This window comes from Syngnathus typhle, linkage group LG14 (assembly GCF_033458585.1).
Source record: "Syngnathus typhle isolate RoL2023-S1 ecotype Sweden linkage group LG14, RoL_Styp_1.0, whole genome shotgun sequence".
NCBI lineage: Eukaryota > Metazoa > Chordata > Actinopteri > Syngnathiformes > Syngnathidae > Syngnathus > Syngnathus typhle.
The window spans coordinates 10,533,588-10,548,593 of record NC_083751.1 but is presented as its reverse complement, the minus strand read 5'-3'; the positions used below and the strand labels follow the sequence as shown (position 1 = coordinate 10,548,593).

The 15,006-nt window shown below is 46.4% G+C and overlaps 3 non-coding genes across 3 annotated transcripts; all 3 read left to right on the top strand.

Annotated features, from left to right (window-relative positions):
• Positions 1–9,381: 9,381 nt before the first annotated feature.
• Positions 9,382–9,453, top strand: trnah-gug (transfer RNA histidin (anticodon GUG)). Its single transcript has one exon. It is a non-coding gene; the product is annotated as a tRNA-His (tRNA).
• A 65-nt stretch (positions 9,454–9,518) lies between these two features.
• trnah-gug (transfer RNA histidin (anticodon GUG)) lies at positions 9,519–9,590 on the top strand. Its single transcript has one exon. It is a non-coding gene; the product is annotated as a tRNA-His (tRNA).
• Positions 9,591–9,911: 321 nt separating this feature from the next.
• trnah-gug (transfer RNA histidin (anticodon GUG)) lies at positions 9,912–9,983 on the top strand. The gene has a single exon. It is a non-coding gene; the product is annotated as a tRNA-His (tRNA).
• The last annotated feature ends 5,023 nt before the right edge of the window (positions 9,984–15,006 follow it).

Below are 15,006 nucleotides of genomic sequence, written 5' to 3'. Positions count from 1 at the left end.
TTGTGGAGAAATGCAATTTATGAAGCACTGTGAGCTTAATGTCATGAAACATTTATTGGTGCATTCATGTTTAATTTAGCATTCCTTCCTGTAATAAGCCATTAGGTGCTATGCTATTATTCAGCATTTGGTGCGATAACGTCACTCAGATGTCCTTGAATTTCGCACAAACAATACGCCTGCCTGCCCTAGTGTGGATTTAAAGGGACAGGGTGTAAAATGTTGTCATTATTTAATGTTCATTTATTACAAAAAACAGATTAATTTTAAGAATATATATAAACGTTCTGTTATTCAAGGTACATTTGTTTCTATATATAATCTACTACCGACGTATGAGCAAAGCAAGGGAATGCAGACCAGGCTTGTGTGAAGAAATGTGTCTCATAAAATTGCCTAATTGTATGCAGCATTATACCAGACAGATGAAATAAACAACCTCGCCACCGGATTCATTAGCTTGAAGAAATGTGTTTGTGCTTTTGAGGATTGGAGTCTTCCAGTGATGAAAAGGAATGAAAAATATGCAAAGGTGTTGCAAATCCCAAAGCTTCCGTGGCTCGCCATCGAGGCGGCGTTTAACTGAGGCGGACAAGTCAATGCTAATGAGATAAATAACACGCTTGCTTGGCTCATTGTACGCTAATGTATGATTCATTACGACCTCAAGTGACTCGGAACCTCGATCTTGTATGACAGTTAAGAAGGCGGTTGCGGCATAACCCGAGGAAAGATGACCACACCGATGACTTCAATGCAGATTGGCAGCGCAGACTCGCCAAGGTCGACGGCTGCAACAGAAAAGGTTATTTCTCCGCCGCCGCCACGTTGCTTCTCTCGTAAACTCTGGGCTGCTTTCACCCAGCTCATCCCGTTAAATTCTTTTGCGCTCTTTTCGCAAACAGTCTGACACCCGGGGCTTTAATACAATTTCAGTTTTCATGACCACAGGTGTCTGATGCAGATTAGAAAGATCAGAAGGTGAGAAAAGCCGAGCAAGGCCAAGGTGTTCGAACGCACTTCACATCAATTCAAACAGTTTTGCATTCACTTGGCAGGTCTTAAAACTTATTAAGCTCACAAAGCCACGATGACTCGGGCGCCAGACGGCAAAAACACCTCACGAGGATAAATGCCAGAGTTGTATTATTGGTCAAAGCAGTCATGGAGATAGTGAGAATGAGATTCTCTGACCTTGTGAAGGCGTTTATAAGCCACGAGGTGATAAAATTGTTGTGCTTGCCACTGTAATCGAATGATGAACTGACTCTGCAGTTTGCGCAACACACACACCCGCCCCCACTAAATTTGCAGTTCTTATCCTTCAGGTGGGAGCACTGGCGTCACAGAGAAGGAGAACAGAACAAGATTAGAAGCTTTAAAAGTGCACATTGTGCATGTACAATAAAATGGCAGACTTTTGCAACGTTAAACCCGACGCCAATAAAATCTTTTCCGTCAGGAATGTAACCGACAACACTCAGTCGGGGGAAGGGAGGGCGAGAGGGAGTCAGCACACAAGGTGCCTCCGATGAACCCCAAATAAAGTTCAGGCATTCTAGGAGGCTTTTGCTGCCATATTTGTAGTCACGTTTTAACGATGGACACGTTTCAACGGGCTCATCCTATCTACATGACCTGCCTTCGGAGTTTCAATATGCCGTTGCGGTGCATCGTGGGAAGGCCTGGCCAAGGCCACTGATATAAGCCCTGCAAGTCACAGCTTTTGAATTTATTGCTTGTGATAAAGTGCAAAGACATATTTTATTGGCTTGAATCATGCGCCTGACACTTTTTATGCTCAAAAAAGAATGGCATGAAATATTGAGCCCCAACAACTGACTTGATGGTGGTTCATGGTAACAAGAGGACAGCAGCGCCTAACGGGCGGGTCGCAATGTAATGAATTTGTTTCTGAACATTAGCGTGAGATGCTCGCTCATCAGGAGCAGCGCAGAGTCGACTCGCTGCTCCGTCGCATTATGAGGACCAAGTTGAGCCGGCTCGGGCTTCTGGTCAAAGCGGCTCCTGGCGAGAGCTGACGACTGCAAGGGGTGTTGTAAAGAACGTCTCCCTGACCACACTGGTATTTAATTTACTTATTTATCTCCATATAAAATAACCACATTCATAAGCAGGCCACCACTTTCAAATGGCTCTGTGAGCACGTCTGGTTCTGCTTGAGCTGCTGCCTGTTGTCTCGCTCACGGATCCGTAGGGGCAAGGCAATGTGTCATTTTCCTGCCCACTCCCGAAGTTGGTTTAAAGGTCACCTACTCAGGGTCACATTTACCGCCACCACTGAGGCTTATTGCTCCATGACTCTGCCCTCCTCTGTGTCAGCTGTCACTGCTTCAAGCTCCAAACAGGAGCTCCTCAAGCGTTTCCTTCGCTTCGCTTTCCACGAACATATCGACTTGTGAAGGCAGATCTATAGCGCTCGTATAAACATTTTTGAAATGCCGGAAACAAAAAATGTCTATTCAGCGATGCAATTGTGAAGCTTCTAATTTGTAAATGATTTCACAAGAAGGAGTCGTGCATTTTTCACAAAGACTTTTAATTCTACTTTATTCTGCACTTGCGGTGCCGTCATCGCTCCAAATGGCCAAATGCTCTTTAGATGAAGGCAGTCTCGAGCACTTTTACACGCGTGGCGACATTGTATGCAATCTGTTCATGTGAAAACATGCGATTTGTGCTCTTAAAGTAAAACAAGGCAAGCAACATTATGATAATGAGCACTCACGCAGCAGCACTACAATTACTTGACTGCTCTGCTCTTTAATGTATTTTCTGAAAATAATAGTCGGTGGCAGTCTTATTTATTGCACTGCATGGCGGGGTTATTTCGGGAAGTCACCTGAAACACAAATGCACTTCAGAGAATCTTTGAGCAAGTATACATCAAGGCCATGTCGCATTGACACATTGCAAAAAAATAAAAAATCAAGTGGGGTCTATTTATGTTGCTGTTCCGAGGGCCATTAGTTGGAAATAAAATATTGTATTTTCCGAGTTGAATGCAAAGCAAATCAAAAACTGCAATAACCCACAATAAGAAGAAGTTGTGCGAGCGACCGTATCGTAGCGCTTTGATGCATTGGGTGGCTTTGAAAATTAAAAACAAGCAAAGTTATGATGGGAGGCAAAAATCATCCCTAGGTAGTCCTTTTCGATTCAGGAAACATGTGAAAGTCTGATGTTTGAGTGAGAATGGGCCAAAACCAACATGGCCTGAGACAATTAGGGCCCTGATAAATGAGCAGCCAGTGGCAAGGTGTCAACACGAGCCGGGATATGAGCTACGGGGGACGTATTGAGGATAGCGCGGCCACGGCGGTGTTTTGGAAGCAGACTAATGGGACGCCATTTAGGCTTTGCCCAAGATATAATTACAGTGCCCACCTCGCCCACTCAATGAGGCCAGGGGCCTCACGGGAAAAGGCTATTTCAGTCAGGTAATGGAGAGCCCCTGCCTGGGAGTGTGGGATCAAATTGTCTGCGCCATTTCCCCCCCCCCCCTCCTGATTATCCCCAAAGACATAAAGAGCTGAGCCAAGTATTTTTACCTCTCTATTAGAGACGGTCCCCTTGGCAAAATAATGGATCGCTTGTGTAGCTTTGTGGAGCTACGCTTGTTTTGCAAGCTGCGAAAATGGTCGCCAAACATCATTATAATGTATGTGTTGTGGTGGAGCGGAATGCATGAATGCATGAAGACGCTCTTGAAAATGTGCCGAGCAAGATGACGAACACATACATATGCAACGGCATGTGGACAATGATAGATTGGGGATAGAGAGGCATGGCAGAACCATCACATTTCAAAAAGTCAATTTGACCAATTTGTACATGGGAAAACATAGTCATGAACTGTAAATGTGTGGACTGCTCAATGTCCCTCGCTTGGGGTGCGCTTTGAGCCGATGGCAGCCCAATGGGACTAAGTGACAGCTTACACCCATAACTGATGACAAGTCAATCACACGAGTGACGAACAACCATTCACACCTACGGGACATTGACAGTCGTCAGTTCGCTCAACATCCACGCAGTTGGATTGCGGGGTCCCAAGAGGGTCTTGGCATCTGTCATCTCTTCTGTCCTGCTGGGTGTGGCTGCCGCCATACTGCATGATTGGCGCCAACGTGTGCTGAAAGCCTGCTCATCTTCTTCTTTCAATTGGAAATGTGTGGCTGGCACATTTCAGCAACTTCACGGATGCTCACGTGCACTGTTGCTATTCTGCTCAAAATACACCCAATGGAAAGCACTTGTTGATTTCCGTTTGAAATTGCAGATCAAAATTTACGTTTATTGCACATGTGGCAAGTACACAGCACCAAAATTCATTTTGCAGTTCCCAGCTGTCTGTCACAGGCAAATAAAATGACTGTCGTCACCCGACCTCCCCTAGAAGGGCTTGTGTTACCATGGCAACCGGGGGCAACTCTGCAAAAGAAAACTCTGTTTTCAGCCCGGAGTCTGAGGACAACGGCGACGCAGGAGCAGAACAGAAGAAGACGGACATTTGGATGTGTGGAGGCAGCGCGTCATCACTAAACTGCCAAATTATTACACAATTCCTTTGTGGATCTGAATACATGACAGACAATGCAAATGCAAATAGGCGCTACTTTGATGCTACTGAGGTGCAAACTACTGAGCACAAGCATCAGACAGAAAGAGGGATCAGAATAATGAGGACTGTTTTTCTTCAGGGCAATTTTCTGCTCCTCCAGGTAACATTTCAACCTCCACAACAGATAATCCAGAAACCGTGTAAACCATGTTGAATATTTTGCTTGCCCACATTGTAAAATTGATCGCACACAACTAAGATTTTGTAAGACGATTGCAATTGAGTATTTGAGCTGGGTCCGAACCACCCACAAACGGCAGGCGGGGGGGGATTAGCGTAGCCTCGACATGTCGATGTTGTCAACATGTTGTTTATGTTGTCGCTGAGTGTTTATCAATATGTGACAGCGTAATCTTCCTTCCTTCACTACCCTCCATTCGCCGTTCCTTTCTCCTCCGTCTGGCCTCACACATTTGAGTGATTGATTTCTGGCACGGTGCGGGATTGTCTTCAATCCCCACGGAAATTAATCTCACGTTTGCTTCCTTCATTTGCTTTACTGGCCTTTTAATGACCCGATAAATGAAATGCAATCTCACATCAATTGTTAATGCCGTTACATGGGGTCATCCTTGCAATCTTTTATTTTGGCATTGTGCTGGTGGAAGTGGGCCATCTGAGACGTGAAATAACGACTCATTTGAGCCACCATTGGAGAACAACGAGGAGGTGTTGGAGTTGTAACCAGCGTACTCGTAAAACCGCCGCTGGCAATGTCGGACAAATGAATTCCAATGCACCAAAATAATATTTTATATGCTATTAAGTCACAGGGACATGCGGCTACTGTTCATGATGGGCATCTCGGTTTGGGAAACAAGCTGCAAGTAGTGATGCAGTCAAAATGTCTTGGGAAACTCTCATACGGAGCTTTCGAACCCGAAGTAAAAATTTGGTCCGGTCTATTACCTCGCTGGCATATCCCAAGATGGTTTAAATATGCCGAGTGATGTAAATATAAGGACTCTAGCTTATGACCTCTATATATCCTTCCTATATATTTTAGTGGCTGCCATATTGGAAACGGAGTGCCCCACTAAAAGCATTTCATCATAATCATAAAGCCTGTCCCTCGGGAAAAGGCCTCACTTCTTCATTTGGCTCTGACACCTGAGGTTAGTGAGAGGTGAATGTCTCTTTATCTTCCACGTTGAGAAGAATAGAGCCTCTTGTTTCCTTTCTGGCCCCTAAGCGCTCTCCATTTCGGGCATCTATAGTGTGAAAATGCTCCTCCTCTTTCATTCATCATCACCCTTATAATGTCTGCAAGAAATATGCTGCTCTCCGTGTCATCATTCACGGGTGTCACAGCAGGATTCGCACACCTTCTGTTGGCCAGCGGGGGGCATGACATTTTTTCCTCCACGTACAAACACATTCTAGTTACAAATGTCCAGGTAGACATTTGACCTGCATGGCTCACTCCGAAAATGGTAGAAAGAGGAGTGCGATAACTGAAGACGTTAGATTTGACAAGAGCAACATTACAGTTTTGCAGGGCATTTGGATCATTTGCCTTTGTTAACCAAGGTGATGGAATGGTCCAGTTTGGAGCAAGAGAGACTTCTCCTCAGACATGTTTGTTCACCTTAATCGAAATGATGGCAGCAGCAAAATTAGTCTACAGATATTTTGTTTTCCACGGAACTAATTATTCAGCGCGCGGCGCCAAAGTGTCAAAACAACAAAGCATGTCAACGGGGTCCTGAAATAGAAGGTTTCACACCACACAAAGCCTAAAAGAAACAAACCTCCCTGTTACTTTTGAATATTTAATACAAATTCTAGATTTAACGAACATATGTCGTAGTAAATGAAAAGTCCTTCCCAGTGGTTTGGAAAACAAAAATGTGCATTTCCAAACAGCGCTAGTGTTTGCTAACAGTCTCGGATTTACAGCCGCAATGAAGTGGATGACCTTGATCAAATATGAAGGATCAACAACAAAAATGAAGGACTTCATTTTCCACCAGGTCTTCGAGAGAAGCTCCAGACATGGCAAACGAGGAAACTATCACAAGTTTCATTTTTCTATCATTTCTGAGCTCAGGCGAAACGTCAGCAATTAATGACTTGTTGGTCATTTTTATGAGGACTCTGCCAAATGCATATCACCGAGGGATTTGGAGATTGCTTCGTGTGTCTTGCCCTATTACCACTTATATGAAACAATAAAGAGAAATATGACCGTGACAGCGAGGCTAAGATTATATGTCACATATAATTTACATTTTGTTTTCGGCTCAGCATATTATACTGCAGTAATATGAGGATCCACCCGCCCGGTGGGAAAAAGCTGCAAACACTTGCAAACACTACTACAATGCCACCGGTACTCTCTTTCATTCAAATGAACATCGGTTGTGTGTGGCCCTATTAAGGACAAGATGTGTGTATACGTATGTATGTGTATAAATATGTATATGTATGTTAATGTACTTCTTTGTATACGTATTTATGTCTACGAATGTCAATGTGTATATGTATGTATATATACACATTGACATATATATATATATATATATATATATATATATATATATATATTAGGGGTGTAAATCGCGGGTTTTGTCACGATACGATATAATATCGATATAAAGAACTACGATACGATATTTGCCGATATCTTAAAGCCTGCTGCGATTCATTCACGATATATCGCGATATAGTGCTCTACGATTGATTTTTTTTTTTTTTTAATAAAAAATATAGAACAATATCCTGATTTATAGCAATTCATACGCAAAATCAACAAGGTACTGCAAACTCTTTATTTAGGAAATGACAAGAGTATTGTAGTATACAAATTGCTTACTTTAACACTGAACTTTGATGTCGTGTTTTTTCTTTAAATGTGCGGCGAGATTTGTGCTCCCTGAATATTTGATCACCGCATGGCAGGATTTACAAACTGAACATGTCTTGTCCGTTGAGCCATCTTTTCTTTGGAATCCAAAGTGCTTCCAAACGAATGACTTGAAGCCTAAAGGGGAGCAAATTTCCTCGTCTTTTTGGACACTAGCCATAGCACCAGCCCAGGAGCCGCGTACTAGTTGTCGCCTCCCCTTTCACGTGCGTGCTCTGCTCACAACACAACAACGCCGGGCGCACTGCTCCCGGAAAGAGGAAGCAAGCAACAATGAACTGGATTTCAAAATAAAGTCGCGTCTAATGTCCGAGGTCAAACACGGCGATATAAATCGATGTTTACCTTTATCATCGATGCCAATAAATCGTAGAGCATTATATCGATTAATCGATGTGTATCGATGTATCGTTACACCCCTAGTGGTTAGTACTCTGCGTTGTGGCCGCAGCGAATCCGGGTCACGGCATTTTAATCCGGTTCACAGTCCTAACAATTAAATAAACGGAGAGCTCTCGCCAGAACTCGAGCACCAAGCCGTGATCGTATAGTGGTTAGTACTCTGGTTGTGGCCGCGGCAACCCTGGTCCGAATCTGGGTCACGGCATTTCAATTTGGTTCTCAGTCCTAACAATTAAATAAAGAGAGAACTTTCGCCAGAACTTGAGCACCAAGGCGTGATCGTATAGTGGTTAGTACTCTGCGTTGTGGCCGCAGCGAATCCGGGTCACGGCATTTTAATCCGGTTCTCAGTCCTAACAATTAAATAAAGAGAGAGCTCTTGCCAAAACTTGAGCACCAAGCCGTGATCGTATAGTGGTTAGTACTCTGCGTTGTGGCCGCAGCAACCCCGGTCCGAATCCGGGTCACGGCATTTTAATTCGGTTCTCAGTCCTAACAATTAAATAAAGAGAGAACTTTCGCCAGAAATTGAGCACCAAGCCGTGATCGTATAGTGGTTAGTACTCTGCGTTGTGGCCGCAGCAAATCCGGGTCACGGCATTTTAATCCGGTTCTCAGTCCTAACAATTAAATAAAGAGAGAGCTTTTGCCAGAATTTGAACACCAAGCCGTGATCGTATAGTGGTTAGTACTCTGCGTTGTGGCCGCAGCAGCCCCGGTCCGAACCCGGGTCACGGCATTTTAATTCGGTTCTCAGTCCTAACAATTAAATAAAGAGAGAACTTTCGCCAGAAATTGAGCACCAAGCCGTGATCGTATAGTGGTTAGTACTCTGTGTTGTGGCCGCAGCGAATCCGGGTCACGGCATTTTAATCCGGTTCTCAGTCCCAACAATTAAATAAAGAGAGAGCTCTTGCCAAAACTTGAGCACCAAGCCGTGATCGTATAGTGGTTAGTACTCTGCGTTGTGGCCGCAGCAACCCCGGTCCGAATCCGGGTCACGGCATTTTAATTCGGTTCTCAGTCCTAACAATTAAATAAAGAGAGAACTTTCGCCAGAAATTGAGCACCAAGCCGTGATCGTATAGTGGTTAGTACTCTGCGTTGTGGCCGCAGCAAATCCGGGTCACGGCATTTTAATCCGGTTCTCAGTCCTAACAATTAAATAAAGAGAGAGCTTTTGCCAGAATTTGAACACCAAGCCGTGATCGTATAGTGGTTAGTACTCTGCGTTGTGGCCGCAGCAGCCCCGGTCCGAACCCGGGTCACGGCATTTTAATTCGGTTCTCAGTCCTAACAATTAAATAAAGAGAGAACTTTCGCCAGAAATTGAGCACCAAGCCGTGATCGTATAGTGGTTAGTACTCTGTGTTGTGGCCGCAGCGAATCCGGGTCACGGCATTTTAATCCGGTTCTCAGTCCCAACAATTAAATAAAGAGAGAGCTTTCGCCAGAGCTTGAGCACCAAGCCGTGATCGTATAGTGGCTAGTACTCTGCGTTGTGGCCGCAGCAACCCCGGTTCGAATCCGGGTCACGGCATCTGAATCCGGTTCTCAGTCCTAACAACTAAATAAAGAGAACTTTCGCCAGAAATTTAGACCCAAGCCGTGATCGTATAGTGGTTAGTACTCTGCGTTGTGGCCGCAGCAACCCCGGTTCGACTCCGGGTCACGGCATCTTGATCCGGTTCTCAGTCCTAACAACTGAATAAAGAGAACTTTCGCCAGAAATTTAGACCCAAGCCTTGATCGTATAGTGGTTAGTACTCTGCGTTGTGGCCGCAGCGAATTCGGTTCACGGCATTTTAATCCGGTTCTCAGTCCTAACAATTAAATAAACGGAGAGCTTTCGCACGAACTTGAGCACCAAGCCGTGATCGTATAGTGGTTAGTACTCTGCGTTGTGGCCGCAGCGAATCCGGGTCACGGCATTTTAATCCGGTTCTCAGTCCCAACAATTAAATAAAGAGAGAGCTTTCGCCAGAGCATGAGCACCAAGCCGTGATCGTATAGTGGCTAGTACTCTGCGTTGTGGCCGCAGCAACCCCGGTTCGAATCCGGGTCACGGCATCTTAATCTGGTTCTCAGTCCTAACAACTAAATAAAGAGAACTTTCCCCAGAAATTTAGACCCAAGCCGCGATCGTATAGTGGTTAGCATCTGCGTTGTGGCCGCAGCGAATTCGGTTCACGGCATTTTAGTCCGGTTCTCAGTCCTAACAATTAAATAAACGGAGAGCTTTCGCACGAACTTGAGCACCAAGCCGTGATCGTATAGTGGTTAGTACTCTGCGTTGTGGCCGCAGCAACCCCGGTCCGAATCCGGGTCACGGCATTTTAAACCGGTTCTCAGTCCTAACAATTAAATAAAGAGAGAACTTTCGCCAGAACTTGAGCACCAAGCCTTGATCGTATAGTGGTTACTACTCTGCGTTGTGGCCGCAGCGAATCCGGGTCACAGCATTTTAATCCGGTTCTTAGTCCTAACAATTAAATAAAGAGAGAGCTTTCGCCAGAACTTCAGCACCAAGCCGTGATCGTATAGTGGTTAGTACTCTGCGTTGTGGCCGCAGCAACCCCGGCCCGAATCCGGGTCACGGCATTTTAATTCGGTTCTCAGTCCTAACAATTAAATAAAGAGAGAACTTTCGCCAGAACTTGAGCACCAACCCTTGATCGTATAGTGGTTAGTACTCTGCGTTGTGGCCGCAGCGAATCCGGGTCACGGCATTTTAATCCGGTTCTCAGTCCTAACAATTAAATAAACAGAGAGCTTTCGCCAGAACTTGAGCACCAAGCCGTGATCGTATAGTGGTTAGTACTCTGCGTTGTGGCCGCAGCAACCCCGGTCCGAATCCGAGTCACGGCATTTTAATTCGGTTCTCAGTGCTAACAATTGAATAAAGAGAGAACTTTCGCCAGAACTTGAGCACCAAGCCGTCATCGTATAGTGGTTAGTACTCTGCGTTGTGGCCGCAGCGAATCCGGGTCACGGCAATTTAATCCGGTTCTCAGTCCTAACAATTAAATAAACAGAGAGCTTTCGCCAGAACTTGAGCACCAAGACGTGATCGTATAGTGGTTAGTAGGGGTGTAAATCGCGGGTTTTGTCATGATACGATATAATATCGATACAAAGAACTACGATACGATATTTGCCGATATCTTAAAGCCTGCTGCGATTCATTCACGATATATCGCGATATAGTGCTCTACGATCGATATATATTTTTTTAAATAAAAAATATAGAACAATATCCTGATTTATAACAATTCATACGCAAAATCAACAAGGTACTGCAAACTCTTTATTTAGGAAATTACAAGAGTATTGCAGTATACAAAGTGCTTATTTTAACACTGAACTTTGATGTCGTGTTTTTTCTTTAAATGTGCGGCGAGATTTGTGCTCCCTGAATATTTGATCACCGCATGGCAGGATTTACAAACTGCACGTGTCTTGTCCGTTGAGCCATCTTTTCTTTGGAATCCAAAGTGCTTCCAAACGAATGACTTGAAGCCTAAAGCGGAGCAAATTTCCTCGTCTTTTTGGACACGAGCCATAGCACCAGCCCAGGAGCCGCGTACTAGTTGTCGACTCCTCTTTCACGTGCCTGCTCTGCTCACAACACAACAACGCCGGGCGCACTGCTCCCAGAAAGAGGAAGCAAGCAACAATGAACTGGATTTCAAAATAAAGTCGCGTATAATGTCCGAGGTCAAACACGGCGATATAAATCGATGTTTACGTTTAGCATCGATGCCAATAAATCGTAGAGCATTATATCGATTAATCGATGTGTATCGATGTATCGTTACACCCCTAATATATATCTATATATCTATCTATATCTATATCTATATCTATATCTATATCTATATCTATATCTATAGAAAGATATATATCTATATCTATATCTATATCTATATCTATATCTATATCTATATCTATAGAAAGATATAGATATATAGATATAGATATAGATATATACCCCTCCGTGGGTCGTCACCTTATCGTGGTGGAGGGGTTTGCGTGCCCCTATGATCCCAGGAGGGTCACCCATGGCGAACGGGTCCTAGGTGAGGGCCTAGACAAAGCACGGCTCACATTAGCCCCTTATGATGATAAAAACAAATGGATGTTGTTTTCCCTCACCCGGACGCGGGTCACCGGGGCCCCCCTCTGGAGCCAGGCCTGGAGGCGGGGCTCGAAGGCGAGCGTCTGGTGGCCGGGCCTTCGCCCATGGGTCCCGGCCGGGCACAGCCCGAAAAGGAAACGTGGGTCCCCCTTCCCATGTGCTCACCACCTGTGGGAGGGGCCAAAGGGGCTGTGGCCGTAAGGTCATTGGTGCCTGTCGTGGCGGCAAACCCCTAACCCGCTGGTGGACACCGGCGGTAAGGGATGCCGTCAAGCTGAAGAAGGAGTCCTATCGGGCCGTTTTGGCCTGTGGGACTCCGGAGGCAGCTGACAGGTACCGGATGGCCAAGCGGAACGCGGCTTCGACGGTTGCTGAGGCAAAAACCCGGGCGTGGGAGGAGTTTGGCGAGGCCATGGAGAATGACTTCCGGACGGCTTTGAGGAAATTCTGGTCCATCATCCGGCGTCTCAGGAGGGGGAAGCAGTGCAACGTCAACACTGTTTACAGTGGAGACCGTGTGCTGCTGTCCTCGACTCGGGACGTCGTGTGTCGGTGGGGAGAATACTTATACCTCGTCAATTCCACCTACACGCCTTCCATTGTGGAAGCAGGGCCTGGGGACTCTGAGGCGGACTCTCCAATCTCTGGGGTCGAAGTCACTGATGTAGTTAAAAAACTCCTCGGTGGCAAGGCCCCGGGGGTGGATGAGATCCGCCCGGATTTCTTAAGGGCTCTGGATGTTGTGGGGCGGTCATGGCTGACACGTCTCTACAACATTGCGTGGACTTCGGGGACAGTGCCTCTGGATTGGCAGACTGGGGTGGTGGTTCCCCTCTTTAAGAAGGGGGACCGGAGGGTGTGTTCCAATTACAGGGGAATTACACTCCTCAGCCTCCCTGGTAAGGTCTATTCAGTGGTGCTGGAGAGGAGGGTCCGTCGGGAGGTCGAACCTCGGATTCAGGAGGAACAGTGTGGCTTTCGTCCTGGCCGTGGAACAGTGGGCCAGCTCTTCACCCTCAGCAGGATCCTCGAGGGTGCATGGGAGTTCGCTCAACCAGTCCACATGTGTTTTGTGGACTTGGAGAAGGCGTTCGACCGTGTCCCTTGGGAGGTTCTGTGGGGGGTGCTTTGGGAGTACGGGGTACCGAACCAACTGATAAGGGCGGTTCGGTCCCTGTATCACCGATGACAGAGTTTGATCCACATTTCCGGCAGTAAGTCTGATTCGTTCCCAGTGAGGGTTGGACTCCGCCAAGGCTGCCCTTTGTCACCGATTCTGTTCATAATTTTTATGGACAGAATTTCTAGGCGCAGCCGAGGCGTTGAGGGGTCCGGTTTGGGGACCTCAGCATCGCGTCTCTGCTTTTTGCAGACGACGTTGTGCTGTTGGCTTCTTCAGGCCGTGATCTCCAGCTCTCACTGGAGCGGCTCTCAGCCGAGTGTGAAGCGGTCGGGATGAGGGTCAGCACCTCCAAATCCGAGTCCATGGTCCTCGATCGGAAAAGTGTGGAATGCCCTCTCTGGATCGGGGAGGAGATCCTGCCCCAAATGGAGGAGTTTAAGTATCTTGGGGTCTTGTTCACGAGTGAGGGGAGGATGGAGCGCGAAATCGACAAGCGGATCGGTGCAGCGTCGGCAGTAATGCGGACTCTGTACCGGTCCGTTGTGGTAAAGAAAGAGCTGAGCCAAAAGGCAAAGCTCTCAATTTACCGGTCGATTTACGCTCCTACCCTCACCTATGGTCACGAGCTATGGGTCGTGACCGAAAGAACGAGATCCCGGATACAAGCGGCCGAAATGAGTTTTCTCCGCAGGATGTCCGGGCTCTCCCTGAGAGATAGGGTGAGAAGTTCGGTCATCCGGGAGAGACTCGGAGTAGAGTCGCTACTCCTCCATGTTGAGAGGAGCCAGATGAGGTGGCTCGGGCATCTCATCAGGATGCCTCCTGGACGCCTCCCTGGGGAGGTGTTCCGGGCATGTCCCACCGGTAGGAGACCTCGGGGACGACCCAGGATGCGCTGGAGAGACTATGTCTCTCGGCTGGCCTGGGAACGCCTTGGGATCTCCTGGGAGGAGCTGGATGAAGTGGCCGGGGAGAGGAAAGTCTGGGAGTCCCTCCTAAAGCTGCTGCCCCCGCGACCCGACCTCGGATAAGCGTAAGAAGATGGATGGATGGATATATATATATATACACGTATACATACATGTATATGTATGCACTCACTTCATGTTGCAATTTTCTTCTGCTTGGAATTCACCATCAACCGTTTCTTTACCGCCACTGATGTCTTTGTTTCCACCTTATAGCGCCTGTCGTCTTTGCCCTTCTGCTCTTTCTCAGCATTTCATCTCTTAGTTTCCAACCAAATTTACGTCCCGTGCATTGTGTGTATTTGTTCTCATCTCTATCATGTCCACTTGTGGATCCCTCCCATCTCTCACCAACCAAGCCCCGTTTTGTCCTCCATCTGTGCCTGACTAAACAGAGCCGCGACTTTATTTCCCTGCCTCTATCAGGGATAGCGAGACTGTCAGCCCCAAGCTCTTTTTAATCACTCAGCCAAGCTGACAGTCCAGCAGCTGGCCGTCAAGTTCCTTAGCACAAAAAGCAAGCGCAATAGGCGAAGGGAGTGAAGAAAAACTAATCCAGCTCCATACGGAAACGGGATATTCTGTGTCTTTTCAAGACTTTAAATATCATCTTAATCATGGGCAGTGTAATATTTTCTTAACAGGATCAAATGGATATTCTACAGCATATTAAATCACATGACATTCCCTTGACCAAATGTGTTCATTTAGTTCCTGCAGCATATATATTTGCTGTAGTGAAATAAACCAAGCCATCTGTTGGTCCTGAGGCTGTGGACCATCTATATTGACATGCTTGCAATTTGGCAGGTGCGGTGGCTGGCCGTCTCCGGTGTTTACAAGAGAGCATCATTAGCCCGGCTG